At 42.5% G+C, this 21,109-nt stretch overlaps 1 long non-coding RNA gene across 1 annotated transcript; it reads right to left on the bottom strand.

Annotated features, from left to right (window-relative positions):
* Positions 1 to 1,703: 1,703 nt before the first annotated feature.
* LOC131378689 (uncharacterized) lies at positions 1,704 to 16,968 on the bottom strand. Its single transcript, XR_009208457.1, has 3 exons — positions 16,890 to 16,968; positions 2,120 to 2,151; positions 1,704 to 1,852 (listed from the first exon to the last, which is right to left on the bottom strand). It is a non-coding gene; the product is annotated as an uncharacterized LOC131378689 (long non-coding RNA).
* Positions 16,969 to 21,109: the final 4,141 nt, after the last annotated feature.

Below are 21,109 nucleotides of genomic sequence, written 5' to 3'. Positions count from 1 at the left end.
AGCTTGCTGCAGCAGAGTCAGTGAATGGTTGGGGTCAGGATGGCTGAGCTGGAAAGAGGAATAAACCAGGAGCCTTTTCATGCTGTGAGAAACAAGAAGTCTGTGCCTGGGCTCGTTTCTCTAACAAGAGGGCTGCTGCAACACTAATGAGTGCCCCACTGCTCGCTGCCTCAGCTGCAGGAGCAAGGCCCCTCTGGGCAGAGATGCTTCCATCACGCTTTCAGAAATAACATTCCATGATGCCTGGGGTGATCCATATGGATGCCCTGATCTGCACAGCACCATCCAAGTTGTTGTGGCAGCCCAGTGAGTGAGGAGGCGGCACAAAAGCCCTGCAGCAGCACAGGGAGGGGCAGAGGAAAGTGTGGACACTCAGAACCGGCCATAGGATGAGCTGGAGGATGCACATGGGCACATCCATCCAGGAGACTTCTTCTGAGCACAGAATTCACAGCCCCCATCCCTCTGTCTGGGAAGATGCACAGGACTAACCTCTCCTGCCTAATAAACAGAAATAAATAGTGTAGGATGGAATAATCCAGCTGTTCAGATAATTACAGTGATAGGGGAGAACACAAACAGCAAAATAAATGGGTCAGAGAGTCTGATTCAAGGTCAGAGAACAGGTTTGGTTTCTTCTGTCCTGATTAAAAAAACCCCACATCATTACAATTGTGCCTTGGTTGGTTTTTTTTTTTTGGTTTGTGAGCATTTTCTAAGATACCTTTCAAGCTGAAGAATTTACAGTTCTGGTGCTTCCTGTGGGCACTGAAATAACTCCACAGTATGGTGAAACAATGAGGCTCCCAGCACGGGCAGAACAGGCAGATCTCAAGGCCAGGAAGAAGTCCCTTGGTACGCTTACAAGCACAAGAAGGTCATCCCAATGTCACTGATTAGTCAGATGCATTTTTGCCATTTCAGACACGAAGGGAGATCAGACTCAGATACAAATCATCCAGTGTCAGAAAACTGCCAAGAAAAAATCCACTTGGCAAGTGCCGAACTCTCTGTGCTATGTGCAAACTGGCAGACACTCCAGGTTTCTGCCAACTCATATAATTACTCTTTAAAAAAAAAATAAATTTCTTGGCCTATTTTTTTCCGTTTTTAAGACAAGAGATCTGCTGGATGCTATCCTTCTCTCAGCTTGGTAGTATAGGTCACACAGAGATAACCTGAAATAGATGCATTTTTTTTGCTGTTTTTCACCCTCAAGAACCAACTCCTTTCCTTGTTCGTATTCCCAAGGAACAGACTGCTCCAGAGCACGGAGATTTGGGGCACAAGATCAGCCAAGAGCTGAGTTGTGCATCTCCTCAAGCAGCTGAAGGTCTACACGATGAATGATTCACAGCTGTCCTCACCATCGCCTACTCTCTGTCTTCAGAGAAATGAAATCTTGCCTTGGCAAAAAAAGAAAAGCAACAGCATCTCTACCTCCTCTTTCAATATATTTAAACTTTTCTTTCATTCCTGTTGGAAATTAGATGTTTTAAGAATAGGCTTAAAAACAAGGTTAAAAAAAGAGCATGCAAATACATTTGCACATCATGAGCAATTGCTGAGGTACTTCCACGGCTTTTTTTTTTTGTTGTTTATTCCCATACAAGAAACATACTGAAAAAAAGTTTTTAAAATGAAAAGCAATGAAGCCTCACTGAGGCATTTCATGCTTTATAACTAGCGAATAAAAACACAAATGAAAGAATTTTGACAGCATTCAGAAAAATGCAGTATGTCTCTAGAGATTTCAGACACAGTAGCAGCTGGAGCCATGGGAGGTTCCTTGAGAGGAGCTCAGCAGAGCCCCTCAGTCACTCAGAGAAGTGGTGCTCCACATGCCATCAGCCTATTTTAAAGGAAGGACAGAAGCAGGAAAGGCAGGCTTAGAAAAGGAACGCGAACAAGTGGGAAAAAATATCAATATACTCCACCCTTTTCTAAATTCTCCAACAGTCCTGACTTGATGCTCAATCAGAAATAGGCTTCTAACTGAAGATAATTTTTTATCCCCCAAAAGACAAAAAGCACCCGAATTGTGTTAGTCCGAAAAACAGAAACACCAAGGATTGCAACACCAGCAACAGCTTCACTCAGAAGAGGAAAAGTTACTCACACTCCGATGAAATTGTGTATGGCCCCGGTGCCCTGCAGGGGGGAAGATCACAGCTCTGCATATTGCGACTCCACAAAGTGCAGTGGCAAAGCTTCCTCACACATTTCAGCATCTTTAAGCTTAGGGCACTTATTTTGCTGCGCAGTTGAATCAGTAAATGGGCTAAATGGGTAAAATTCCCTAGAGTGATGGTGGTTTTCTTCCTTCTTGTAAATTACGCTTTAAATATCGCTACTTATTCGAGAACTCCCTTTAACCAAGGAGAAGCTAAAATACATAACCAAACACTCATCCAAGAACATTTGAAGTGTCATAGGAAATGCTGTTATATTGCCATAATTAGTCATGATCATGAACTCCCACATTCATCATGTTTCTCGGTATGTTTCTATACTACCACAGCACCTCCGAGTCACCAGCACGTACTAGGGCTCCAGCTCTAAGCACGTTATAAACACAAGCCACAGTGGCTAAACAGTCCCAAATTTCAGCCTGTCCTCACAGCAGAGGGGCTCCAGCCCTCTTGAACAGCTCCCTGGGCTGCTCTGGACTCGCTCCAGCAGAACATCTGCTCGCAGGTGTCGCTGCCTCAGCCGGAGCTGCAGCTGCCCAGCTGGGGAAGCTCCTCGGCAGGATCGCCGTGTCCCTGACATCTTGCACAGGAATGCTGAACTCCTCCTGGATTTCAGACCATCAGTCTAAAAGTTGCAATCTAAAAAGAACGTGATCCCGCAGAGAGCCAAAACGTTCGGGTCTCATCAGTGCTGTAATTACAGTGGGGCGTTTGCCTTGTTTGCAGCTTTACCAGTATGAGATAATTACACTTATAGGAAAGCAACACTTACAGTTGGAAACACTAAGAGGAACAGAATCTATAATATCAAAAATCCACCCAGAGAGTGCTGTTTTATTTCATTTCTCCTCTATTAAGCACTTCTGCAAGAAAACTCCAGTGCAGACAGCATGGAGTCTCCTCTCTGAGCCTTTCCCAGCACAGTGGTGACCCAGACTGTTCCCATCATCTCTGGGCACAGGATTCCTCCCATCAGTGCCAGGCTGGGTGGCAACCTGAGGTCATCAGCGCTGGCCAAGGCACCCTGCAGAGCCCTTGGCACCTGCCACGCCTCTCACAGAAGGAAAACTGCAGCAGGCACTCGCTGCTGTGAGGACCTAAATGCTGATGTGAAAAAAAAAACAACAACATTATCCTCGCAGAACCATAGAAATATTATAAACTCCACCCTCTCCTAGCAAAGCCGGTGGGAAAAGCACCTGCATAGCCAAAAACAGGGCTAAAAGGGTTCCTTGTGTCTAAGCCCTATGTCAGACAATTCACACCTTTTCAAAAAGCACAGGGCTAGAGAGATGTGTCTGTTGCAGACTCATTTGTTTCATGAACCATTTGTTCATTTATTATGAAGTAGAAATAAAAGAGTCTTCCTTAGAAAAGAATTTCCTTTATCGTGTTTTTTGATAAATTATTAAGCTTCTGAAGAGCTCTGGAAGCATTCATTGATCACTAAGCCCTTCAGTATTTACTCCAGCATTCACCTCTTTTCTTACTGTGATTTTCATTTTGAAGATGTAAGTGATGATGCTTTTAGGGTCAGCAGGCGCACCAATAACTCATTTATAAGTATTTTTCACTCATTCTTCTGCATCTTAGCACAGAAAGCTATGGAGTTTTGTTTTCTTTAGGCATTAAAGATTACATATGTAAACAGCAACAAAGCTAGGAGTAGAAGTCACTGAGCATGGTGTAATTATATATGTAAACAGCATCAAAGCTAACAGTAGACATCACTGAGCATGAGGCCACCTGCTGCAATGAATTTTCGGAGCGTCAGAGGAGGTAAAATGTTGCTTTGTCATGAATTTTCTTACAGCAAAACCTGATGTTTCTGTCCAGCATCTCCTCACAGGAGAAGAATCCCTATTCATCTCACATGCCAGTCAAAGGATATTTCTCAAGAGAGGTTGAATACTCAGAGTCTGCTACAGGATCTCATGCAATACAACAAAATAGGGTAAGAAATGCAGAATAAACCTGCACCAATGGGAAGGTAGCTAAGAAGAATAGCATTAAACAGGCTAGAATTTAGCAAAAGCACTCTTATCAGCACATTATGAGGGTTTAAATCATAGCTTGAGTAATACCATCAGAGAACATCACAAAAGCTGTGATAACCCCCCAGTGCTGAGCTCTCAGGTTTTGGTGCCTTCCAGAGGAAACAGCCCTGCTCCCAGTGTGACACCACTGCGCCTTTGCTGCTTCCCCCAAACCACGGGATCAACCGAGGCACCGGCTCCATCCCCTCCAGCCCTCCCCAAAGCCTGGTTTTTCACTCCCAGCCCACAGCCAGGCTGTGCCAGGTCTCTGCAAAACTCCTTCTCCTGCTGGGTGTCACACGGCACAACTGTCTCATGCAGGGAGAGACGATGGGCGTCAATTACTGCAACAGACATCGGGAGTTTGACCTAATACGTGCATTAATACGGCGCCTGTTCATTTCTAAAAGAGGTCGTTCAGATTCATTGCTCCTGCAGCATGTTCCAGTCTCAGACATAATTCATTCCACGGTTTTAAGTGCCACAGCTAAAGACATTAAAAAAATCAAGTCTGAAAAACTTTATTTTTGATTCTATAGCAACAAGCTGTTCTCTTCATAGTAAACATCTCACTAGAAAATTACTTGCCTCTTTTTTTTTTTTTCCTTGAGACTTCAACGCAGAGAATTGCTTTCTGACTCGAATTTCGCATGACAAGTTTCAGACGTATTTGAATTTATAAGGCCAAACAAACAACTCCTGAAAACAGTGATTTAAAGTTTAAACACCAGCCTTATGAAATAGATGATGCGGTTAGATTACTTCTCCAGAAGTTATAAGACGTAACGCATTCAAGTTTAAAATGTCCTAAAGTGTGACATGTGGGCAAATATCTGCATTTCTGGAAGGTGACACAGTTGGGTTGTTCTCACTGGCTCAACCAAATTAGGAATTTTGTTTCCTACGACTCGAAACTAATTTTTAATTTGTGGCAAAAAAAAATAAAATTTAAAAAAATAAATAAATAAAACCCAAAACCAACCAAACAAAAATAATAATTGCAACTAATTAGCAACAATGAAAGCCTCAGTAGGAGCAATCCTTACTCAGTGTTTGCCTCCAAGTTCCCATCACATCCCTTTTCCCTACACATCTTTTTTTCCCCAGAGGGGAGCTCCCGCTGTGCCCAGGAGGAGCAGAGCTCTGGCCCAGTCACTGCATGCTGGGTGGCAACAGCACCTGCTCAACACATCAGAATCACATTTCAACATTTACAAATCAAAACCACAAACCAGGGAAGAGTTATGAGAAATATCCAACATTCAATAACCCTCTCACGCTTGTTACTCCCTGAGTTTCCTTTTCCAGCTCTGGAGACATGACCAGCAATCCTCTGAGATGCCAGATGCTGTGGAGCAGCACTCAAGTTTCTCCCCCTCAGAACTACCCTGTATTTCCTAATTTAAGAGGCTTTTCCCTTCCAAGACCAACAGCAGAGAAGCTTCCTTACTATTGACAGCAAAATACCATGAGTTTATTTGCTACCAACCAGTTGCTGTGTGAAGTGTGAGATTTAAACACCTTCTTCTTCTATGGGAAGCACAAAGACCAAAGCATTGCTTGACTAGCATAAAAGGAATTTCCTGGGAAGGAGGAATTCCCCTTGAGCTTCCAGCGCTGTCCCAGGAGGAGGAAATGTGAGCAAGCCCCTGAGTCAGGCAGGATCCTTAAATGACAGCATCAGACCGCCAGTGTCACGGGCACAGCTGCCCCTGTGGTGGGCTGGATATTAACCACTCTCCCTCCCTAAAAAATGAAGGATCCTTAACACAAAGCACGTGGGGATTGTATGTTCAGGGAAAGCAAGTCTGATTCTGGCATTTACTTATTAGAGTCGACTAATTAAAAAAAGAAGAAAATATGCTACAGAACTTTGGGAAGACGACCAGAAAGGCGATTTACAAATCCCTGTTTCCAAACTGGGAAGCACCCTGCCCAAAAAACACGCAATGAGCAAGAGACCAGCAATGGGGAGGACATAACACTCAGAGCTGGCCTTGTAGACTGGGTCAACAAAATCTGCATTTCTCCCGTGCCTCACTCAGCAAGCACGGCAATCAATCGGCGCAACATAAACGGAGCTGCGGCTTTTCACCACGTTAGCTGCTCTCATGGCAGCAGCTGCCCCGAGAGCATTCCAGGAGCTGCCAGAGGCAGCAGCCACCCTGCACATCCACGTCCTGCATTCCCTGCACTCTGCTGGCAGAGCCCAGCTCAGTGTCCGCAGCAGTCACAGTGAGAGCAGCTGTCTCTGCCTTCCCACGGGCTGCGTTCGTAACTCAGGATTTTGGCAAAGCAAGCAAGTCTGAGAATCAATGTGAAAATCTCAGCTGAGCTCAGGAATCAATGAAGTGTAAATCTCTGCCTTTTGCTCCTGGGGTGATGCTTAGTTGATATTTTTTAAAATATTCTTGTTCATAGGTGCGTTTAATTGTTATACAAGAATTGCGGCTATTGCGCTTTACAAGCTTTATCCACTGGTTTTGTGAACTTCGTGTTTATCTGGGTAAATAAAGCTGAAATTTAGTCAGGATCACAAGACATGTTCTGATGAACAATCATTATTCTTATCAAATGCAAATTGCACAGAGAGTGGTTGACTCAAGAAACGCATTGTAACTAATTACTATGATCATTGTTATTTTAAAATTAATTTTGACAAGATCCATTATTGGTAAGCACCATTAATTTGTTCTATTCTCCTGGCTGTTTTTATGGGACACTGAAATTACATATGTCATAAAAATTGTTCATTTTAAAGTAGTATTAAAACTTAATAAAATGACAGTAAAATTATCCATACTATAGAATGTGCTCATTGTTATTAAAACCCGGTAAATTGCTAAATAAATAACAGGCTCAGTGAAAAGGAAAGCAAATTTGTACTACCCAGGAACTGATCTACTCTACGTGTTACTTCCCCTAGAAAACAGAAATGAGGGATACAATATATTAAAGTTACACATTTTTTGCAGGTACACAGAAGCTCATATCAGAAATTTCTATTTTGTGTTAATATTCTCTCCAGAAGTTCCATAAACAGACAATGATCTTGCGATGAGGCAGTATCAAGGTGTCTGGGGGGATATCTGAACCATTTTCATGTATCTTCCTTAGAATAAACCAAACTGGGAATTCTCCTGGTTGCAGGTGATGAATCAGAGCCGGATTATTTTCCTGCCCCTGGGAATGCTGGCTGTGCACTCTCATTTGTACATGCACAGAGTGCAGATGAACACATCTGCACCGCTCCTTTGCTCCAGCACAAACCTCAGGATCAGGCACAGCTCAGTCACCTCCCCAAACCAAGGAAAGGCAATTCCCTGTTGAGCAAAGCATTCAGAGGTGAACAATTCTCCCAAATACAAACACTGCCAGGGGAACACTTCTCCCAGCATTCAAGGCATGAGTATATTCAAAAACTACTGTAGAACTTAGTCCAAGTATCTGTAGGGGGTTTTATTTAAGGAATAAGCAAGGGTCCTGTGTCAGAAAATGTGCATTATTCATATAAACAAACACTAATCTAGGAGGGGTGGAATGCATTGGGTTTGTGTGGTCAGGTTTTGGTGGCAGGAGGTGGTGGGGAGCAGGGGGAGAACACAGATTTGGCTTCTCTGAAAAGCTGCCAGAAGCTCCCCCACGTCCCAGCCAGCTCCAACAGACCAGGGCTGAGCCCATCAGCAACACCAGGGAGGAGGAGGTGGAGAAAATGGGAAGGAAGCAGACTCTGTGAGGAAGGGAGGGGCTGTGGGGCAGGTGTTTTAACATTTGGTGTCATTTCTCCTTACCCTGGTCTGATTTGGTTGATAATAAACTAAACTAACATCTCCAAGTTGAGTGTCTCACCCATGACAGCAACTGCTAAGTGATTTCCCTGTCCTTACCTTGACTCACAAGCTTTTTATTGTATTTTCTCTCCTCTGTGTATATGAGGAGAGAAGTGACAGCAGCTTTGGTGGGCACCTGGCCCCAGCCAGAGCCAAATCACTCTGGTCCCAATACAAAAACCACGATGGTATCAGAGCTTTGCTGGCAAGAAAGGAGGAAAGCAGGTTTTATGGAAATATATCAGCTACATATCAATATAATATATATATAAACACAAAGCAGTACATGCCCAAGCTCATAACATCAGTCTCTCAACACTTGTTTACTCTTTTAGCAATTGTCCCTTTTATTTGCATTTAACCAGGTCTTACACAAGGCTGCCACATCTACACAGGATTTAGGTCCCTCTAAAGAATTTCTCTGCCTTCACAAACAAGGTTCTGCACTAATATATTTTCCCACCTTTCATTTTATTTTTAATAACCTGAGGAAGAGGAGCCTTGGGTATCCTCCAGGAAGCACTGGGGCTATTTATCCCACTAGATAAACTGATTCCTAATGATCCAGCTCAGATAAACCACATGAACACTCACACTTCTCCAGACATTGACACATTACCTTGTTTCTTTCTCAACAGAGCTGTAAGGCTGCTCTAGAGCCACGACTGTGAAGATGAGCAAGTTGATTTTACATGGGGATGCTGCAGGCAAACCTGGTTGCTACAACCTGTTAAGATGAAGTTACTGATGCTGCCACATCCATGTCTAACATCTATTTCAGTAAATAATCTCAAGCTGCGGTGAGGAGAGCCTTTTATGCAGAATTACCGTGTCCCACATTGTTCCTTGCAGGGTGGAGATCCCACATCCACCAGCAGCACCTGACAGCCGCCCTCACCTGAAACTTAATTTTGCACAGTCACCACCTGAACACATCAGAAAGAGCAAAAGGAAACTTAGCAGCACATAAAGGAGCAATAGACACTGATGATGCGTAATGAGCCCTAACCTCAGAGCTTTGAGGTCTAGATGGTTTAAGGAAAAACAATTCTAACTTCCTTCTGTGCTGACAGTATCCCTCAAAAATGGAGCAAAGAGAATAAATTGAAAGAGAACACTTCCTATATTTCTCTAAGGAAGTCCTAAGTGATTTTCTAAAACTTGTTTTCATCCAAAATAAAGACATTTTCAGCTCTCAAAGAGTATCTGATTAGCACATTTCAGCTGCTCTGTCTTCCAGTTGAACACAATAAGCGAAGACAAGAAAAAATCAGTTTAATTAAATATAAAACAGTTACTGCTGAGCAATCTGAAATGAAAATAATTTGTCTAGTAAACAAGATGCACAACAACAAAACAAAATGCTAATAAGTTATAGGTCATGTCAATATATCCCTCATTAGCAATCAAAAAAACCCCTCAAACTTAATAGCTATTTAAGAGTTATTACACCACTTCAAAGATATCATTAGCTCCTCAGCTGATATTTTTGCTGTCCATAGCCATACACCTCAGCATCACTTTAACTTGCCAGAATTCCCCCAAAATGTACATTTCTTACAAGCAAAGCCAAGCACTTTTTTACCAGACTAGAAAGAAAGACATCAGCAACTAAAAATCAGTACTTGATAAAATCTTAACTTTATTCCCCAAGTTCTTTCTGCAGAATGAGATGGAAAGAGCACAGCACAGAAAGGGACACATTTTAAACAGAGAAAAGATAAAGCATTTCAAGAATTTATGACCTCACAGGAGGGAGCTTACTGTTTTATTTTTCACCTGAAAAATAGCATTCCTATGATCAGGATGTATTCAGTGCAGTGCTGGATGCAGTTGCTTATATTCATTGGATTTTTTTCAATGTGTTACAATGTTGGGAGAGAAAGAAAACCTTGGGAAAGAAAAGCGGAATAAGATACAAGTTAAAATAGATAGTAGGTATTCCAAGCTGGGGTTTGGTTTTTTTGTTTTGTTTTTCTTTTATTAGTGTGCTGATTTATATTAATATCAAGAAGAAACTCCTCACCAAGGAATTTAATAAAAAGGTAATGATCTGAAAAATAACAGAGCGAGATACATACAGATCCTGTACTGTACCTTCTGATGGTTGGGGGGCCACCAATCACGGAACAAAAAAACCACCCAAAACACTGCAAGCCCAGATTATCAGAGATTTTCATTATCACAGGGGAGCCATGACTGCCACAGCATCCACAGGAGCAGAAGGAGTCAGCAGTGTGGCACAGTGCAGCGACCAGAGCAGACGCAGAAGGTGTCCCCAGCGTGATGGAGGCAGGGCACTGCCTGTGGCTGCGGGGGAACTGAAGCCACCTGCTCGTACTCTAAACCACACTGGCAGTTCCTTTCACTGTGCATGGGGAACAAGTATTCCCCAAAGACTGGCAGGCCGCTCACACAGTGTCCAAGCAAAGAAAAGGGAAGGATGGAAAGGGGATGCCAACAAAATTCAGGTCCCATAACCATTGCAAAGACTCTCTCTGATACATCCTGTTTACTGGGGTCTGTTTCTTTCAGATTTTAAATAAGGAGCAAAAGTGCAAGGACTCTCTGAACAAAACAAATCCTGATAGAAGAGCACACAAAGAACAGCACACAGTTATTCCACTGATGTTTAAGGAGGGAAAACATTTCACGCAATATGCTGAGAACGAAACCTTTGAGTTACATAAATGAGCTGCGATCAGCAGTCTCTTACTCCTCAGTCTGGAGTGTGCCATGTTTGGGGTCTGATGCTCAGTCTGAAATCTGCTGGCTGGAGGCACCGTGGGACAAAGGCAGGGCTGTGCTCCATCCACTGACTCCTGAGTGCTCCCAGGCTCATCCTCCTCAGCCCAGCTGCTCCTGCAGCTGTGCAGATTTGTTTGCTATCCATAACTGGAAATGTGGATTTGACACAGAGCTGGTTTTCCACACGTGCTGTATGGGAAAAAAAAACCCAAAACCCTGCCCCATTCTTCCATGTGCCTCTGTTCATTTCCTCATTTCCATTTTTTTGGCCCAAACCCATCTTATTTCACTGTTGTTGGGCAGTCCGAGCCTGGCTCAGCACTCAAACATTGACAAGTGCATGGATTTAAACGTGCACCTCCAGCCTGGTGGAATTCCCTCCCACACAAATCCGAAACCAGCTCCCAAACAGGCACCACATTCTCTTATTGCTGGCATTTTCAAATCCAGGGATTCCTGCCTCAAAGACAGAACACCTCCAATACTCTAAGAAACCATACAAACAGAGGGAGTGGACCCTTTTTAGCCTGACTGCTAAATATCCATTTTAGCCTGACAGTATTAATCCTATGGGTCTGCAAGCTTTTGTAATGCTGCTGCTACCAATTCAGAGCAACTTTCATGGGAAATGAACATATTTTCCACAACAGCTTGAACAAATTTGAGCTTGCATTTGAAGTGGATATCATGAATGCATCGGTTCTACTCAGGTTCAAGGCTTATATCCTTTTATAGTTTAACCTTAGATATGAGAATGAACTTCATACAAGAATATGCCAGTATTTATAACACACTAATTTTTAAAAGGCTTAAATAATTTATCAAGGCTTCTTCCCTGAAGAGATGTGTAATTTCATTTTCAAACTGGTCGTCACAAAGAATCCGAACACTCATTTTCACAGACATCATCAAAGCGTTCTGCAACACAGAAATATCTTGCAGGAGGATCTATAAATGTTTATCTTCTGTAAGGATGGGAAAATAAAGGATTTTGGTGCCGGAAGCATGGACATATTCTTAGGCATATAAACATTTTTGTGCTGAAAAGATTAGGGCATAAATGGAACAGGCAACAGATGAACTGCACTGATACACGCTGGATGCAATTATTCCCCTTCTTAAAAACACAACTCCAACTAAAAATCAGTTCCAATGTAGATTAATCTGATTCTTAATGGATAAATGAATACCAGAGTGGATAAAACTTCATACTGAGAGCTCACCTCCTCCATAGGCAGCCCTGGCAGCACACAAGGCCAGGCAGCACTTCAGTGCCCAGCACTGGCACAGCAGATAAATATAGCCATCAGTGGGAGAAGTCCTAGCAAGTTTTACCACTCTGTCATGAGGATGACTTCTATTATGGGGTTTTAGCTGTGGTTTTTTTATTGCTCTAGCAGTTATAAAAGATTGGCTTATACAGGCTTATGTCCACAGCATTCAGAGGAGGATTTTTTTTCAAGCCCTGGTTGTACCAGATTAGTTTGGGGACTGAGGGGTGAGGCATATTTCAAAATTCAGTGTAGCTTTTTCTTGTGGCAGCTGCATTGCCCCTAATCAGGGGACAACTTTACATTACAAAGCTATCAAAATTGACAGCACAAAAAGAACAGTTACCTTGGAGATGACAATAGCTTTGAAACCATTACAAAAACAACGTATTTCTTTGACAACAAATACCACCGACCTCAAAAAAGAGAGGTTAGCTTATATTGTTCTCAGGGAATATTTAAGCCATGCACGTGTGATCCACACAGTTCACAAGTTTCAAAGTGAGCAGGGAAGGCCCAAGATCAAATGTTTGCACACCAACAACAGGACTCCACTGACAGCAACAAATATTTACTCTGTGCTTCTTCCCTTGAAGATTTAGTGTGTTGTGGAGCAGCTGTCACACAGAGTGCAGAAGAATTTCACTTCAAGGTGAACAAAGGATCACAGGATTTGAGTTTTCATCTTTTTTTTGTGTGTGTGTTTTTGGTTTTGGGGGGGGTTGTTTTTTGTTTGGTTTTGTTTTGTTTTTTTTAAGTTGCTTTTATTACAGAACAACAACAACAAAATCTATAGGTTGCTCTGCAGCTGATGCTGGATGTACAGATGTGTACCAGAATTACTACTACTCAGATTCAATGTTCTGCAACAGATTGGATTTCCTCAGCTAAATGAAATTAAAAAGTAGTGGATAATATGCACAAAGAAGGATGGCATCTTAATTCTATACTAAGATGGGGGGTTTATGCCATTTACAACAAACCTTGGAGATGCAAAACTTGTATGCAGTCTTTTATGTCAAAAATGTCCCGGTTTCCACAAGTCACCAAACAGATTGAGGAACCGATTGCTTTGAAAGCAGCAAACCATGATTTTATTAAAAAAATATTTAAGGAGAACTTCAAACATATCTCTACAGACATTTCATCCACCTCCGCCATGAATGAAAAATATGATAATGCATTACTGCCTGTATAATTCAGCATCATCTGCTTGCTTTGCTTCTTCCCACTGACAGCCAAAAACCACCGATATCTGAGTAACAGCAAGGCTGTGTGAGGGACAAACCTCTATTTGAACCTCTCAGTTGTACACTTAAATATCACCTGCTCCCAGTCAAGCCCAGGAGGATTCAAGATGCTTATCAAACCTACTCTCCAGGAATTAATTTCCATGGGTCTCCTTCTGGAACCAGCTAATGCCAAGCTAGCAGCAGCCTTTTCAATGATCCTCCGCCACCTTCCCACTCCATCCTACTCTGCTCACAGGCTGGAGGACAAGACGAGCCACCTTAGCAACGCTGGCACCGAAACCTAACTTCCCTTGGCTTTCACCACACCCTGACAATATGTTCAGGGGCACAGACTGCAAAATCACGCCGCCTACGCTGAGAGTGCGATCCTCGGCAGGTTTTGGTGGTCCAGGGCCATCTCTACAACCCCATCCCTCAGCCCACGACACTGAGCCTGCAAAGCGCACCCCAGCACAATCCCTGGGGAGAAGAGGGCATGTTTGGCCACCTCTGTCACCTCCCAGCCTGCTCAATCTGCACGACAAACACTGCTGGGGCACTCTGCCCACCAAAAGGAGGGGCTTGCTGCCAAGGGATGGAGAATATAAAAGAGAAACCCAGAATATCACTAATGCAGGTTACAATGACTGCACTGAATTCTTAAAAAAAAAAAAAAAATAAATAAAAATAAAAAAGCTAAAGGCAAATAAATCAGCCCTCTGAATCGGACCTGAGAGATGAGCAAGCAGGACAGGCATCTGCAAAGGAAGGATAAAAGTCACCCTCAGGGAGAGGATGGGAAAGCCTCCAAACAGCTTCCTGGCAGGTCCTGCCTCTCCTGGGAGGAACAATAGCCAGGAGCAGCTGATTCCAGCAAACCTGAGAGGGCAGCGGAGAAGAAAATGCTGTGGGTCATGAGATATTTCTTTTTTTTTTTTTTTTTCCAAGAAACTGGACCTGGATCCCTCAACTTAGTGACTTCTGAAACAGAAAGGGGCAGCTTTCAGTGTGTGGTTAAAAGGGAAATGATCTTACAGATGAGGGACCATTAACTCCGAAAGGTTTTTTACCTGCTGCAGAGATGTTCCCCTAGGCTATGAAAAGAAATGCAAAAGCGGTGGGGCTCAGAAACAAACGCCTGCCTGTAATTGACTCTCTATCAGGATTATCAGCTACCTTTTCACTCTCTTGTCAATGAAACTTAGAGTGAGGCCACAGGCACAGAACATTCACACGTGCTTGGTTTCCACCGCCCTTCACACTTATTCTTACCACTGACCAAGACAAAAAAAAAATAAATTCATAAGACTTTAAAGTACATAATAAATGCAGTAAGTGTAATAATTAATAAGTCAACTAAGTGCCCTGTGTTTGGCAACATTATGATGACAAACTGCCAGCCTTACCCCCTAGAAGAGCATTTGGGAGCATCTTTGCCCTCCCTGCTGGATTTTGGGGTGAGAACATCTTTAGGGGTTCCTGCTCAGAGTCACGGGCAGTCCATAAACGCGGTGCTTTTATCAGTCTCACAATTCGCCATGCACGATCCTCCCAGCTCCCCAGACGTGTACTTCATAAAGAGTAAATCACGGTTTTAACAAAAACTCAACATCAAGACTACTTTGAGGAGAAAATTCACCCGTTTTTAGAGCTGCTATCTTAAAATTAACACCTTTCCAAAGAAACCAGCTAATTCCGAGGAAAGCAGCAAACACAAAAAATCAGCAGCGAATTCAAAACTCAGTTTTGTCACATTTTCCATGCAGAAATAGCTATTTTGTCAATGTCATGAGAATTTGACATTGACGAGCGAGATTTTGACAGGACACATTTCATGCAATTTTTTTGCCTTTAAAAAGCACTTTCTTCCCCAGCCCCCCCAGTTATAAATAAACTCAAAACCTTGGAAATCATTTCCGTTATTCCATGTCCTTGGCAAGATTTTCCCAGAGCCAGGGCGGCCACCACATCCCCTGTGCCCCAGCCACGCTGGCAGGGGACAGCCAAAAATTCAGCTGTTCACAAGGAGGTGCGGTTTATGTTGTTTACAGCCAAAAAAAAAAAAAAAAAAAAAAAAAAAAAAAAGCAGTGTTATGCATCGATTACCCAGCAATTAAGTCCCACAGCAGCAGGTGACTTGCTCAAATCGATACAAGGAATCATTTGAGAGATTATCGGTTAAAGAACGTCTCAATAAGAATAAAACTGAGTGCCAGCAAGACAGTAACGGTTTGGGAAATCACATTTTTCTTCACTTTGCAAGGGCATGAGGTTAAGGTTCGGATTGTACTGCCTAGGACAGCCCTCTTCAGATGTATTTTATTTGTGTTTATGGGAAATGGCCATTTGAACACTGACTCTCAAACCTTTCCAAAGAAATTAGAAATCCACAAGTCAATAGTGTTGCACCCATCGTGATGATAACAATGCCAAACACAATAGATTTGTCACCTGAAAAACTTCTCTTTCTAAAGAAAATGCTTTTAAAACAGTGGTGTCCTATATCTTTAATTATTAACGTTCATAGTCGAGAAGCTTTTCCTTCCTCAATTGCAAAATACACTGCCTGAAGTCAAAGCAGGCTCAGCACAGCAAATTACACCCCAAATTGACAACTCCAGTTGTATTCTTTACTTCCAGGAACAAGGCAAACTGTATCAGTGACTGAGGGCAGGAAGACTTTATTTTCAAACAGCACAAATTCACTTTGTCTTACAGTCCCTTGGACAAAAGAGCAGGCAAAGAACAGCAGCTGAACAAAGTCTGCAGGCTAAGAAATGCCCCATACTTTGGCAAAAACAAAACATGAAGGACAAATGAAAGCTGTGGACTCAGTGAGAACAGAACGGAACATGGAAGGGGACCACACAAACCCTCACACTGCTCTCTCCTATAGCAAAAATACTTTGGTTACAAGATGTGCAGAAGAAATTCAGCAAAAGAACAAAATACACATGAGCACTGAACTAAATAAGCATTTGCACAGTGTCTGCAATACAGATAACCCTAGAGATTAAGCAGCATACAGCCCTACAGAAGCACCCCAAATCAAAGGGATTTCTGTTTGAAGTGGAGCTGAAATTTGCTAGGAATCACATATCAGTTCTGGGCACACAAACATTACCTTCCCAGTTGGCTATTCCAGCTTTGCAAAGTAAGAAAAGATAGAATTTTGGGTAGGAAAAAGCCACGGAAACTCTGTATTTTAGATGCTTCAAACGTTAAGTTATAAAAATCTTGAGAAAGTCAGATTTCAAACACAACCTGATAAATGGCAGTTAGTATTTGTAGAAGCTACCTCTACCTCCCAAAATCTTAGGAAAAAAACAGCTCCCAATATTTTAGCACATAAGTACAGGTAGACATTAGAAAGAGCTCTCTAGCATCAAAAGAATTCCCAAACAACACAATCCCTGAAGTGCACCTACAACAAACACTTGAAAAAGGACAGCATGAACAATAACCGCCACAAAACAAACACAAAGAACAGACCTTGCTATAGGAAAGAGCAGCTTTCATCCAAACACAACAAAAAGTTCAGGGATGGAAACTCTAAAAGGAAATAGCCAAACCCCCTTACCAGAAGCGCAGCAAGTTCTGCTCACGGGTTCATTCACTCCCACAGTTTGGGACCACTCTGCTGCTCAGGCTGCAAGGACTCCCCACACACCCCGTGGCTCGATTTCAGATTTACATCATGTGGTGGGCTTCACTTACCTTTATTTCTCGCACCTGCTTCATTCTCTGGAAGCATCTCTGGGGCAGTTCCTCTGCCAGGACAGGTGCAGCTGGTTGCACGTTGTGCTTTTGTTATCTGATGAGCTGCTTTGCTCCTTCATTCCTTCTCATTTCTGGCTCCTTGGGCTCTTTTTTCCCCAGCAGGAGGGGGCACGTTGAGCCAGTTTAGTTAAATTTATATTATTCTTACTCCTATAATACCCATATGCTGCACTTCAAGAGACATTACTATTGTTAAAAGCACCGGTCTTCAACACCAGTAGCATCAGCCACACAAGGGCATCCTGAGGCTTTATTAAGGCAAATGAAACATTTTAAAGCAGATCAAGCAGAGTAGAATGCTGTTATTATTATTTTCCAGAAGTGCAATTCTGTTTGGCGTTAAAATGTCATCCATTTGGATTTTGTGACACTGCTGAACTCCTTTGCTTCTGCTGAAGCTTAACTTTTTTAGTGAATTTAAAAATTGCCAAGGCAAGAATTCAGCCTACCCCTTCCCAAGGCAAGTCCATCTTGTGAGTACTGTATTACAAAAATCAAAATCACTCTGCTTTCCAAAGTTATATTTCCAAAGTTATAATATATATTATTCTATTTCCTATATTTTACAATAATAAGGAAAATACAAGAAAAAACTGATGCCCCATGGTCATGGGTAGAAATCTGTGAGGAGCTGCATGAGAACCTTACATGGGTGATGCTTTCAGCTGAGCTTGGTATTGACAGAACTCAGAAACGGAGCATCCTTCTCAAAGGGCATTGATGCACAGGACATTTATTCAGTTTTACACTAATAAAGGCTGTTTAAAAAAAATCCAAAGTAGCTGTAATCTCAAAACTGTGATCTTAGTATAAAATCCTATTTGCAACACACACAGTGACCTGTAAATCTGATGACAGTTGTTTAAAAGAAAGTTAAATCTGGGGAAAAGAAGCACCCTTTGTTATTTTATACCTATTAAATCCATGAGCAGCATCTAAGATAGCTACAGCTGACAGTTGTAAATGAAAAAAAAAAAAAAATTTCATCGATTCTTCCTTTCCTCACTTACTTAATATGTACATTTCAAAGGGTTTCTTTAAAGACAGTTTCATTACTCGCCCAGAATATTTAGCTACAGATTTTGCTCTTGGGATAAAACATTCATAAGCATCAGTGAGATAATTTTATATATAGTTAAAAACATTACAACATTACATCTAAGAGCTTCTCCAGCAAAAATATATGCTAAGAAATATCAGTTTAATGTGATTAACAAAACAATAAATCAAACCAGTAAAGAAAAAGAATTATTTTTTCAGATCATTGGACCCTGGAGCAATCCTGGCTGGTGGAGTCTGGATCTTTATGGGAATCATTATTACACTTAGCAGTGTGAGGAGCCCTCTGCAATCATCGAGTCCAACCCTAAATCCAACATCGCCAAGCCCAGCACTGAACACATCCCCAGGTGCCACACCTAAGTACTTCCAGGGACAGTGGCTCTGCCACTCCCCTGCACAGCCTTTTCAAGTGCTTGACAACTCTTGCTGTGAAGAGATTTTTTCTTTTTTTTTTTTTTTTTCCCAAAATATTTAATCTAAAACTATGGAAGGATTTTCTCCAAAGCTCGCTCACATCAGTGACTGCCAAGTGCTGAGGTTTTAAGGCCAAGAGTAGGGAGTCTAAATATTTAATGAGGTCTTACACATAGCATAACCCAGAAATCTTTAATCAGAGTCTCCTGCAGCTACCCTGGAAGTCAGTAATGTGCTGACCTCCAAAATGGATATATTCCTAAGAGCTTCTAGTGATAAAGACCCACTCTGTTCTTATGTAGGATTTTTTTCGGGGTTACACTTCTTCCAGCATGTATTAGCTTAATTTTAGCTTCCATCCACTGATTTATATAGTTCCACTTTTGCCTGTTAGTTTAAAAAGCCTCCTGCAACCATAAATCTCCTGCCACAGTGTTTATACAGTTCCGACAAGTATCTCTTAACCTTATTTTAACTAGACTGAGCCTCTCGTTAAAAATGAATGCTTCACCCAGCCATTTCTGCAGAACTTTCCCGAGCCCTTTATGAGTTTCTGGAACCCTTTTTTAAGAACGTGTGGCCATCGGAGAGGGGCTGAACGTCTAAGCAGTTGTGTCATCAGCAGGGCGTGTGTGAGCAGCGATCCCACCCCAACAGGTACAGCCAAGGGCCACATTCAGCCACACAAAGCTGGAGCTCACACGTGGCTGGGTTTCAGCCTGACATCCAAGACCCTTTCAAACATCATGGCACTCTAAGATTGAATCCTCCCACCCCGCAGATGCGAGCAATTTTCCTCCTTCCCAAATGCGCGACCATTGATTCGGCTGCATTAGAATGCAGGGGACACCGCGCCAATTACAATGGGCTTTGAATCAGACTTCAAAAGAAAATGTGCTGTGGAAAATGGGGCTTTTCGAGGGCCAGAAGACGGGCGTGTTAAGAGCTTGTTCCAGCAGCAGGAGATACTTATGGAGGTCAAAATGATATCCAAATGCTGGTCTGCACCAGGAGTCGTTCAGGAGCATTCACATCCCAAGCGACGAGAGGAGTCAGGGGCGGTGAGCCGACACCTCTGTGCTCGCGAGGAGTGTCTGCACCTGCCAGCACAGCCCCGTGGAGGGCTGCCAGTTCTGGCAGTGTTCATGCAAAAAGTACATCCTATCTCATCTATTTTAATCGTTGCAGTGAGCTAACGAGAAACACAAAGGCAGCGGAGCTGATCGGCGCCGCTGACTGGAAGGATTCCATCCTGCTAGGGAACGACAGCGCACAGAGAGAGTTTTACAGAAGAGAAAATGGAAAACAGCTTTGCCTGGTGTGTGGAACCCGCTCCAAGATGCAGAGCTGTGGGCATTTTCGGTAGCTCCGGAAAAGATTGCTGTTCTTGCATCACGTAAGCAGAAAATTGGCAAATCCGTGGCCTGACCACCGCACTCCACACTGCAGACTCCTGCTGCTCCCACCTTCCAGGCTGCAGGCCTTAGAGGCCAAATTCTGCTATTTGAACTTGACACAAGCTACAATGAATGATGAGTCCCTTTCCCTGAGTCCAGGGCGCTCTGTGGCAGTCCTCGGGCTATGGCTGTGTGATTGACAACGTAAAAAGAAGATTCTGAGCTCCACAACTTTGTGTTCCTAAACCAGAGTAGCTGCAGATTTATGTGAAAGAACTTCCTGACACTGATCTCTTTCCAAACTGATGATTTGCTTTTATAGGGTTTTTTAAATGTAAAGTAACAGCCATTTAAAAAAATAAAAAAATAAAAAAATAAAAAATAAAAAAAGTGCTCTGCATCTCTTCACTCTTCCAGCTCCTGGTTTTCACTGGATGGAGAAATTGTTTCAACTCTGCTAAGACAAGGTTTCCCCCCTCCTCGGAGCACCTTAGCATCCATCAGAGGCAGAGACACCAAACAAGATGAACCTGCAGCCTCCTCCACCTTGACAGTTCTTGAATTCCTATACTGTTTGCCAGCAAACATGTAAACTTCATCTTTTTAAACAGCAATAAATTCTTCACTTCTCCCTGTCCTCTAAAATACCATGTACATTCACATCTCTCTCAAAGCAGTAATTGTGCAAGCTAGTAATTCTTAATAATTACAATGAAGATGCCTAGACTATTCCTGGCTACCAAAATTGAAGTTCTTATAGAGATGCAAATATATTATTTTTAGAGATGCAGAGCCACATTTTATCTCACAGTCTAATGGCTCTTCCTTAAAGGGTTGCAAATTTTCTTGTGCGCTGTGTTTTGTCCTGCTAATGTAGCACTCAGCAAATGGGGTTCCCAATATAACAGCATCTATAAGATCTCACTGGGGAAAGGGGAAACTGTTATTTTAGGTACTTTTGCCCCCATGAAAGTAAGCTTTTTTTCTCACACTGATGCTATTCAATGGAAACAGAAAGGATGGGGCTGGAAGAAGGAAGATATTACCATGAGCAGATTCCAGGGTGCAAACCAAATGAGAAACATCGATGCAAATCAGCCACTCTTATTCACCACGGCACACAAAAATTGCTTCACACACTTCCATG

Source organism: Hirundo rustica, chromosome 21 (genome assembly GCF_015227805.2).
Source record: "Hirundo rustica isolate bHirRus1 chromosome 21, bHirRus1.pri.v3, whole genome shotgun sequence".
In the NCBI taxonomy this organism is placed as follows: Eukaryota; Metazoa; Chordata; class Aves; order Passeriformes; family Hirundinidae; genus Hirundo; species Hirundo rustica.
Note: the sequence above shows the minus strand (reverse complement) of the source record. Positions and strands in the feature narration are given on the sequence as shown.